The following is an 11,723-nucleotide window of genomic DNA, read 5'->3' as shown; positions in this document are numbered from 1 at the left end:
CTTCCTTCCTTCCTTCTTTCTTTCTTTCTTTCTTTCTTTCTTTCTTTCTTTCTTTCTTTCTTTCTTTCTTTCTTTCTCTTTTTCTTTTTTTTTGCTCTGAATGCCTTCAGGGAGCAAAACCTGGTGAGAGTTGTGGGGATCGAACCGCAGCAACCTGAGCCTGACTACTTTGTTCAAACAACCACTTGAAGAACTGAGCTACGGGGCAGGCCCCCCTCTTTTTCTTTTTCTTTTTGTGGTACCAGGGATCAAACTCAGGACTTTGTACTTGCCAGACAAGCACTTATTCCACTGAGATATCTCCCTGGCCCCAACTATCTCCTCATCCCCTAATTTTTCTTGATGCTATTTTCAATGGTATTTTTTCCTACCTTCTTTCTCAGTGAGTTTATAATTAGTATAAGAAGAACACTATTGACTTTTGTATGCTGATTGTGTATTCTAATACATTTCTAAATTTTGATATTAATTCTAGGAGTCTTTTCGTGGTATTTTTTGGTTCTTCTACAAAATGGGATAGTTTGACTTCTTCCCTATACATGTCTCTTTCATTTCTTTTATTTCCTTATTGCTGTGGTTAATGTCTCAAGTGCAATGTTGAACAGGAGCTCTAATAAAATGTGCATCTTCCTGTTATTTCTAGTTTTAGAGGAAAAGCTTTTTAATTTTCCACAATTAGTATGATGTTGTCAATATGTATGTCATAAATGATTTTTGTCATATTGGCACGTTATTTATTTCTAAATAATTTTTTATTTTATTAGTATATAATTATAATTCATGTAGTTCACAGTCATCTTGGGGAATGGTTATGTGTACATATTACAGCTTGTTTATCATTTTTAATTCCCTTCCCCTTCCCTCCAATTACCTTTTCCTCCTCTGTTGTGGTCGCTGGATCTGGAAATTGATCATATATGGCAGGGCAAGTCAAGGCCTAATTGCTTAAAGCAGCCAAACTATCTCAGTCTTGAGAAAAACATCCTGCATGGACAATTTTGACCATTAGTCGCCAGGCAAGCTTGTATCCCTTGATATAAACTTGCAAGAGTATAAATAAACTCCCCTACTTGCTATTTAGGTAATCAGGCAAACAGTCCTCCACTTGAACTTTTGCTAATCAGGCAAACAGTCCTCCACTTGAACCCAGCTTTTGTCTCATGTCTATCTTTTCCTGATTCCTGGTGCCCTTTCTCCCTGGGATACATCAAGACACCAATGAGTCTCCAGACTCTTCTTGTTTTCATATTACCTTTTTGTACTTGTTGATACTATCTGTCATAGCTCATACTATGGTATGTAGTGCTTACATTAATTAGGGTTATTAGGTTCCTGTACATGGCATATCTTTATTCCTCTCATGTCCCCTTAAGTTATTTCTATACCTATTTCCTTGTTGATCTTTATCCCTTTTGTAAGATTAACTCAGGGTTTCTCTATTGTCTTTATCCTTTCAGATTGCACACATGTTTACAAGGTTTATCATTTTCTTTTGATCCTTTAATGAATGTGTAGCCACCTGCTTTGTCTTTTCTGATCAGTTTGGTTTTAACATCCAGTTTGTCTGAAAAAAGATACCTACTCTTGCATGTTTTCAGTTTCCCATTGCATGGAATATTGTTCTCCATCTTTTAATTTTTAGTGTTTGGATTTCTTTTCAGGTTGAATGAGTTTTACACAGCATACCGATAGCTTTTGTTTCTTGATCCATTTTGCCTATCCATGGCTTTTGAGTGGGGAGCTGAGAACATTAACATTGAGAATTATTAATGAAATATATTGACTTATTCCTATCACTATTATTTTCCTTTTGCTGCTTTATTTTTTGCTCTATATACTTAACTTCTTAGTCTGCCTGGTATAATAATCTTTATTAATCTTTTTGTCACTGTTGATTTAATTATATCTTTCAAGGATATCTTTGAAAGTATTTTGGAGTACTGGTTTGGTGGTCATGATTTTCTTTTTTTATGTATTTAGTACAGGGTCTACAGGGTCTCACTACACAGATCGGACTCATAGTGATCCTTCTGTTTTCAGCCTTCCAAGTGCTGGGATTATGGGGTAGTGCCACCAGGTCATCTCAATCGCCTTCTCAGCATGTCCTGGGGGGGGGATGGGCCAGCACAACCTGTATGGTATGGAACCCCAGTCCCTGTGTTTGCCTATGCAAGCATTTTATGCGCTGAGCTATCTGGTTGGCCCTCATTATTTTCTTTATATGCTCTTTATCATGGAAATATCTTGTTTCTCCATCAATTTTGAAAGAGTTTTGCAGGATATATCATTACATCTTGGTAGTAGTTTTCATTTAGAGCTTGAAATACTACTCCAAATTCCTCTGTTCCTTAAGGTTTGCGTTGAGAAGTCTTCTTTAATTATATTGGGTTTCCGTTTTTGAGTGATTTGTTGTTTTTCTCTAACAGGTGTTAGAATCTTTTTTTGTTTTGAACTTCTGAGATTAAGTCTATGATGTGTTGTACAGAAGTTCTTTTCTGGCTGTGAATATTTGGCATTTTATAGGCCTCTTTTATCTGCATGTTAAATGCTTTCCCCTAATTTGGAAAATCTCCTATTATTAATTCTCGGAAGATATTTTTTTAATGTTTTTGTGCTGTCTTTTGATATTTCATCAATTGCAGTTAATCTTAGACTGATCTTTTTGTCATCTACTGTCTGTTGGATACTTTTTAATGTTTTCTTGTTTTGAAGATATGTCTGAATAATTGGTCACTTATATCAGCCCTGTCTTCTAGTACTGACAGTCCGTTGTCACACTGGTCACTTCTTTTGTTCATACTTTCGCCAGAATTTTTAATCTTTGTTTCTATTTCATACCTTTTTATGGACTGTTAATTCTTTGCCAAACTAGTTATTTAAGTTTTCTATCATTTTGTTTAGCTTAGCTAATTTTCTTTAGTGCCTTATTTAAAATGTCTGAACATTTTGTTTATCAAGTGTATTATTTGTTTAGTTATATGTTCTTTGAGCTCTCTGAGCATCCTACTGATACGTTTTTTGTCTCTTCTCTGATATTTTCAAATACTTTGGTTCTGTGGCTTTTTTCTTCTTCTAACTTGGTGCCCCATGGGTCAGATTTGGGGGCTTGAAAGTTTGGTTTGCCTTATTTTCTCATGTATTTATTGCTTTATTTGTTTTGTCCTAAGGTTTGCATATTTATCACTGAAAGACTTTGCTGTTAGAGATCTTGCTAGTTAAAGACCTCATTAGTTAATGTCTTCTTTTTCAGTGATACACTCTGGGCATGGCTAAATGCAGCCCTTTTTTCTGTACCAAGAGCCAACTACCTGCGTTTATCTGTGATTGATGACTTCAGTGTATTTAGCACAATACCAAGTTATCTGCAATAGACTGACATATTGTTAATGACTCAAAGCAATGTAGATATTGGCATACAGAGAATACCAATTAATAGCAAGAACTATGCTACCTTGACAATAGAAATAAAATCATTGACAATAGTAGCTCAAAGAAATTGAATAATTACATACTACAGTAACTGATAATGTACCATGCTTAACCATGGAAAAGTGATTAAAATCATAACGCTAAGAAAAACCAAATACTGATCTACACTAAATGTTTACTAAATGTGACAACTATACTTCTAGCAGTAGACCAATATTCAAGAGTAATAACATAAAGTTAATTAACCATTCTAATATTTCTAATGTTTAATTGTTAAACTAGTAAACATAAAGTGGGGAACAATAAAATGAACATTAAAATTTGAAAAATAATCAGTGAAAGATGAGAGAAAACTGACTTAGAGGATACTATTTATCAATAATGTGGAATTAATAGTATTTGATAAAAGTAGCCAAAAATATAAAAGAAAGAGGCAAAATACAAACTATAGAGCAAAATAAAATGGAAATATTTTCAATGAGAAAATAACACAACAATGAAAAAGAGCAAAACCAAAACACCAATTAAGTAAAATGAAAAAAAGAGTCTAAAAAATTAACTCTATATTTAATTCATTTTTATGAGAAAAAAGATAAAGTAGCAATCAAATGGTTTCAAAAACAGGTTACTAGGACAGTTACAATAATTAATATATTGCATATTGTTGTCTTCTTAGTAGTTATTCAGAGGACAAGATGTAGACATAAAATCTTGTGTAAATAATGTTAGTACAAAACTTTCTTCTCATTTGACTAAGAGAAAACACCTGTATATCTATCCTATCTATTATATATATATATATATGTATATATATATATATATATATATATATATACCAACAACAAATGTTGGAAAGGCTGTGAGGAAAAAGAAACACTTCTCCACTGCTGGTGGAAATGTAGACTGGTGCAATTATTGTGAAAATCAGTGTGGAGACTCCTTAAAATCTAGGACTGGAAATTCCATTCAAGCCAGCTATCCCCCTACTGGGAATTTTCCCAAAAGAACTGAAAACCTCATATCATAGTGATATACGTGCATCTATGTTAATAGCAGCACAATTTGTGATAGACAGATCTTGGAAAAATCAAAATGCCCATCACCTAAGAAATGGATAATAAAGATGATGTGTTTTTATACAATGATGTATTACCCAGCTATAAAGAAATATAAATCCAAAGTCTTCATATAGAAGTGCATGCAACTTGAAGATATACTCATAAGTGAAATAAACCATACCCGCATATGTAAATATTGTATTGTCTCACTAGTGTAAGAACTCAAAAGAAGAAATAAAATTTGAAAAGTATAACATAGTTAAATGGAAAGAGAAAATGTAAGGATTAAACAATGTAAAGAGAGAAAGGACAGAAGTTAGGGAATATAGTAGGGGCAAAACCACACATTTGTATAAACAAAATGGCTAAGGCAATGGTCCTAAGAACTTCCGTCAGATTTTTGAAAATAGTAGTTAATGGGTAGAATTCTCACCCTAACTTTATATGCTGATATATGTAAACTAAGCAACTACATTGCGGAGAGGATTGTGTAATACTAAAATCATGCTTAAGATACCTGTCATTTTGGTCTTCTAAATGTGTACTGCTCCTAATGTGCTATCAATTATTGCTATACTCTCTGTAAGATAAATGCATCCTCTGTATTTTTGAATGAATGATTTCCTTCTAAGACCTGCAGTTTGGGGGTCCAGCAAATGATGATTTTCTCCAACTATAATGCTTGTGGCTTATTTGGTGCACTCCCTGCTCCAGAGGCCCCAAGCTGTCACGGCCATCCAAATTGGGTTATATTCTTGCTCATATTGACAGATAGGGAAAGAATTCAGACCATTTAGCTGTTTTTGGTGGTTATAAGCCAGAATTCTAGATTTAAAGCTAGAACTTTCAGATATAATCACTTCACCCTTGCCAGGCCTTGTTTTTCAACACAGATGGTGGGAACCATATCTTGTCTGATCTGAGTTTAAACTTCACAAAAGATCTGTTTAGCCTCTCCACGCCTATGTCACATGACTGTCCCTTACCCAGTCACTGTGGAAATGTAACATTGGATAGATTACATCTTTCTATTTCCTTTCTCAGTGGCTACTTTGTAATGGTGGGTAAGGCAGCATGATGGGAGGTTATATTTTTTTATCTCTATTTTTCAAGGCTGATTATTTCTTCAGTAGGTCTTTACTTTAGGAGAAACATCGTATATTATTTTGAACATGTTTAGCTTTTCAGTGTATGTTAGGTATGTTAAGGAGAGTTTTATTGTATATTAAATATACTGAGCTTTGCAATTTATGTCAAAGTTCAACTTTCAAATATCTTAGCTAAATTTGACAATATATAGCATAATTTGTCAGTAAGACTGTTTTATTAATTATGAATTGCAATTGTAACATAATATATAAATATAGAAACATGGTTGTAAATATATCTATTCAACGAATTTTAAAATTAAAATGTCAAAAGATTTAGGAGCTGAGGTTATAGCTCAGTGGTAGAGTGCCTACCTGGCAAACTCAGGGTACTGAGTTTGATTCTTGGTTGCCCACCCCACAAAAAATAGGACAAATAACAATTATGTGTTATAGAAACTCTTTATTTCATCTAGCACAACCAAAATATGTAATAAATAAACACAAATGAGGGCTGGCCAAATAGCTTAGCGGACTTAAGCGCCTGCTTAGGCAGAGGGCAACTGCTGTGGTTTGATCCCGGGCTTGCCGGGCCAGCTCTTCCCCCAGGGTGCAATGGATGGGCCATTGAGACTGGGGATGGTGGTGCATGCCTCTAATCCCAGCACTTGGGTGGCTAAATACAGAATCACTATGAGTCAGATCTATGTAGTAAGACCCTGGAGACCCTGTACTAAATTTGTAATCCCTAAGATACGTTATTGGAATCCCACAAAGTTAATTCCAATCTACCATTCCCAGTGCAACCCACTGCAAAAATAAAGACACTAAACCATAATTATAATTATGGGGAGCCAAGGAGTCCTAAGTCCAGCGATGTTGATAGCTATCTGGAACAAAAGCTGACCCCGTACTAAATACATAAAAAGGCATAAAGATAAATAAATACAAATGATAATAAAGACAAATGGTAACAGACTTAGTGAAAGTTATGAAGATAATTAGCACATGAGAAAAATTTAACTAGTTTCCTGATTTTTTTTTTCAGAAATGGGCATTGAACTCAGGCCCTTGCACTTGCCAGGGAAGTGTTTATTCTACTGAGCCATCTCTCCGGCCCACTGATCTTCTTTTAAATATATTTAAAAACAATTTAAGTTGAATAGATTCATGGCATAATGTGTTAAACTGTAATCTATACAAAATGTAATGATCAAATAGAGGTAATTAATATTTTGAATACATTTATAAATTTTACTAACATACAGTAACTATATATTTAGATGATGTAGTGTGATAATTTAACACATGTGTACAATATGTTAATCAAATCAGAGTAATTAATACTTCATGTCTTAGCATTCCTGTTTTGAATTCCTCACTTTCATTTATACACAAAAATCTGTAAGTTTATTGTGAACTCTATTTGCTTATCTTGTTCTATAAATACCAGGTCTTACAAATTTTATCAGCTGTGTTTACGTACCAAAATTTTAAATTCCCATTATGCTCCCATTTTTCCCAGTCTGTAGTAATCACTATTACACATTTTGATTGGCTTTATTATTTTTTAAGGAGAATACAAATTAGAACTAAAACAAAAAATTACAAATGATACTGATTTTCGCTTAACAAAATACAATGAGTTTCACAGTATTTGTTGTAATACATAGTGTTACCTTTCAACCAGTTTTTATTACCAGATATATGCATGTAAAATAGGAAGAACAAAGAAAAAAGAAAGAGATGTATAAGAAATTAAGAAGAAAATAGGAGAAACAATTGGGAAAAAGGGATGAAACAAATTAAAGCATTAACTGCTTTCTTTCATAGACCAGCAGAAATGTACTGTATAGTTGTCCAAACCATCCTGCATACATACATAGATAAATCTCTTTCCCCACTCCCTCTGTTGTCCTTCTCCTCAACTCAGTAAATCTTTCCTTTTTAATAAGTTCATTCCCTTTTCCAAGTAGCTATTATACCCTTCAGATTACCTTTTTCCCTTTCAGGTTCTCACACTGAGGAGACAATATGATGTCTGCACAAGTGGGTCTGATTTATTTCACTTAAGTATATGTTCTCTAGTTGCATCCATTTACTGACAATAAGTCAAATTTATCCTGTTTTACAGCTGGATAACACTCCACTGTGCAGAAATACCACATTTTCCTTATCCATTCATCAGGTGATGAACATCTGGGTTGTTTTCAGGTTTAGCTATAACAAATTGTGCGGCTATAAACATGCATGCATGTGTATCACTGCAGTATGAGGTTTTCAGCTCTTCTGGAAAAATCTCCAGGAAGGGAATAGCTGGCCTGAATGCAATCTCCAATCCTCGCCTTTAAAGGAATCTCCACAATTATTTCCATAGTGGTTGTGCCAGTCTGCACTCCCACCAACCATACAGAAGGGTTCCTTTTTCTCCATAGCCTCTCCAGCATTTCTTACTGGCCGACTTCTTGATGTTAGCCATTCTTTGTGGGTGAGATTGAATCTCAGTGTTGTTTAAGTGTGCATTTCTCAATCGACCAATCATGTTGAACATTTTTTAATATAATTACTTTTTATTTGTATTTTTTCCTCTGAGACGTGTATATTCATCTCACATGCCCATTTTTGGATCAGGCCTTTGAATTACAGGGGCTTGATTTTTAAATATTCTTTTCATGTTCTACATAGAAGGCCTTTGTCTGAGGGACAGTGAGCTATAATTTTTTTCAGCTTGTTGGTTTTCTTTTTACTGTGTTGGAGTTTTGCTTTGAAGTGTAGAAACTTTTCAAAAAGATGAGATCCCAGTTCTTGATTTTTTGAAATATTTCCCATGTAGTTTGATTTTTGTTCATGAACTCTCTCCTTACTCCTATGTCTTTAAGATTTCTACTTACATTCTTCTCTAGAAGATTTAGTGTTTCTGTTTTAATATTTAAATCTTTGATCCATTTTGACTGTAGCTTTGTGCATGGTAATAGGCATGCATCTAGTTTTAACTTTCAGCATATGGAAAGCCAGTTTTTCCAGTACCATTTATTAAAGAGGCTATTTTGCTTCCAGTGAGAATATTTGGCCCCTTTATCAAAGATAAGGTGGTGGATGGTATTTACAGTTGTGTCTGCATACTCTTGTATGTTCCACTGATTCCCCTCGTCTGTTTCTATGCCACTACCATGCTGATGTTATCACAGAAACTTTATAATAAAATTTCAGGTCAAGGATTGCGAAACCTCCTACCTTTCCTTTGCTTTTGATATTCTAGGTCTCTTCTGATTCCAAATGATTTTGAGGAAAGTTTTTCTTATCTCTGTGAGGTATACTAATGGTGTTTTAATAGAGATTGCATTGAATTTGAATAGCAATTTGGGGAGTATGGCCATGTTCACAATATTAGTTCTTTCTATCCAGGAGCATGGGACATTTTTCCATGTTCTCTAATCCTCTCTAATCTGTTTCTCAGAGTACCTTAATTTTCACTGTATGAATCCTTTATGTCCTCTGTGAGATTGATTCCTAAATATTTTATTTTTTGGGTGTTATTGTGAAACATGTGGTTTCCCTAATTTGTCTCTAGTGCGTTGATTGTTTGCAATCAAAGTGTTACTGATTATTTTGTTGTTGACTTTGTATACTGCTACATTGCGGAATTTGATGATTAAGTCTACAAGACTCTTGGAGGAGTTTTTGGGGTCCTCTATGTAAAGTATCATGCCACCTACAAATAATGAGAATTTCACTTCTTTTCCATTGCTTATTCCACTTATTTATCTTTCTTGTCTCATTGTTTTGGCTAATGTTTTAAGAACTATATTCACCAGTTGTGGAAACGGTAGATATCCTTGTCATGTTCCTGAGTATATAGTGAAAGCCTTCAGTTTTTGACTATTTAGTATAACGTTGGCTGTTGGTTTCTCATAGATGGCTTTTATCAGTTTGAGATATAGATCATGTATTTCAATTTTCTATAGAGTTTTTTATCATGAATGAGTGTTGGACTTTGTCAAAAGCTTTTTATGCATCTATTGAGATGATCATGTGGTTTTTGTTCTTGGTTTTATTGATGTAGTGTATTATATTTATGGATTTGTATATGTTGAACCACCCTTGCATTCCTGGAATGAATCCCACTTGATCATGATGTATAATCTTTATGATTTGCTGCTGTTTACTAGTTTTCTGTTGAACATTTTTGCATCTATATTCATTATTCAGATTAGCCTATAGTTCTGTTTTTTAGTTGGATCTTTCTCTGGTTTTGGAATCAGAGTAATACTTATATCCAGGAATAATTTTTAGAGAAGTGCTTCCCTTTCAATTTCATTGAAGATTTTGAGGAAACTTGGCATAAAATCTCTAAATTTCTTTTAGAATTCTCTTGTGAATCTATCAGGACTTGGGATTTTCTTTGTTTGTAGGTTTTTATTGCATTTAAAATTTTATTTCTTCTTACTGGGTTATTCAGTTTGTATATTTTCTTGACTCAGTATTGGCATTTCATATATATCGAGGAAACTGTCAGTTTCTGTTTTTTTTCGTCCTGTTAGAGTAAAGGTTTTAGAAGTAGATATTGGTAAACTTCTGAATTTCTCTAGGGTCTGTAGTGATTTTGCCCTTTTCATACTTCATTGCATGACTTTAGTTTTTTTATTTTGTTTTATTTTTGTTTGTTTTGTTAGATTGGCTTGGGGTTTATCAATTTTATTTATTTTTCCCAAGAACCAACTCTTTGATTCATTTATTCTTCATATTTTTTATATATGGAATGCTTCACAAATTTGCCTGCCATCCTTGCACAGGGGCCATGCTAATCTTCTCTGTATCGTTCCAATTTTAATACATGTGCTGCACAATTTGTGAGCACAATTTGTATTGTTTTTGTAATGTCCAATGCATTAATTTTGTTCTAATCTTTATAATTTTCTTCCTTCTTTGGTCATTGGGCTAACCTTGCTCTTCTTTTTCTAGGCACTTGAGGTACAGCATGAGATCATTTTTGTTCTGTTTTCCTAATGTGTAAATTTACCGGTAGAAATTTTCCTTTGAAGGCAGTTTTCATTGCATCCCACAGGCTTCAGTAAGTTATATCTTCTTTTTTGTCTTATTGTAAATATCTTTTAATTTGATCTGTCACCCACTATTTGTTTAAGAGGTTATTTAATTTCCATGTGTTTACAGTGTTTTTGTAGATTCTTTTGTCAATAATTTCCAGTTTTACTGCACTGTGATCAGATAGTATGCATGGGATAATTTCAGTTTCTTTGCATTTAATTAACAATGCTCTGTGTGCTACTATATATTCTATTTTGCAGAATGTCCCTTGTGCAGCTAAGAAGAATGTGTATTCTGTTTTTGCTGGGTGAAACACTATAAAGTTTTACAGTTCAATTTCTTCACACATTTGGTTTCTGTTATTTCTTTGCTGTTTTTTGCCTAGAGGGTCTATCTTTTTGTGAGAGTGGTGAGTTAATGTCCCCCATTAATATTGTATTATTGCTAATTTTATTTTTCATTTTTGTTAAAATTTGTCTCATATGAGAGGATGCATATATATTGATTATTGTTATAACTTCCCTTTACAGTTTTCCTTTAACAAGTATGTAGTGACCTTCTTTATCTCTTTGAATGATTTTTTGGTTGAAGTTGATATTGTCAGCCCCCAGGATAGCTACCCTTGCTTTTTTTGTGATTTCCTGTGGCATTGAGGATTGTTTTCCATCCTTTGATTTTTAATCTGTGAATTTTCTTTTGAGTGAAATTTGTTTCTTATATGCAGCATGTTGCTGGACTTTGTTTCTTAATCCACTGTGCTAGTCTGTTTCTTTTGATTGGTAAATTTAGGCCATTTATATTGGTGGTTATAACTGACACGTGTTGGCTTATCTTTGTCATGTTATTTTTGTGCTATAGGTTCGGTATTTTTCCCTCTTTTTAATTACTTATTTTTGGTGGTTCCTTTTTTGTTCTTAAAGCTGTGATCACTTCTCCCTCTTTCTAGAATATCTTTTGATAGTCTTTGTAGGGTTGATTTGGTAGTCATGAATTTCTTCAATTGTTCTTTTTTCATGGAAGTATCTTATTTTGCCTTGGCATTTGACAGATAGTTTTGCAGGGTATGTCAATTTGGGTTGTAAGTTATTTTCGTTCAGGACCT

At 33.7% G+C, this 11,723-nt stretch overlaps 1 non-coding gene across 1 annotated transcript; it reads right to left on the bottom strand.

Moving 5' to 3' along the window:
- Nucleotides 1-10,323: 10,323 nt before the first annotated feature.
- Nucleotides 10,324-10,433, bottom strand: LOC111816827. Its single transcript, XR_002821154.1, has one exon. It is a non-coding gene; the product is annotated as a U6 spliceosomal RNA (small nuclear RNA).
- Nucleotides 10,434-11,723: the final 1,290 nt, after the last annotated feature.

This window comes from Octodon degus, unplaced genomic scaffold (genome assembly GCF_000260255.1).
Source record: "Octodon degus isolate 3935 unplaced genomic scaffold, OctDeg1.0 scaffold00041, whole genome shotgun sequence".
Lineage (NCBI taxonomy): Eukaryota > Metazoa > Chordata > Mammalia > Rodentia > Octodontidae > Octodon > Octodon degus.
This window is presented reverse-complemented; position numbering and strand designations above follow the sequence as displayed.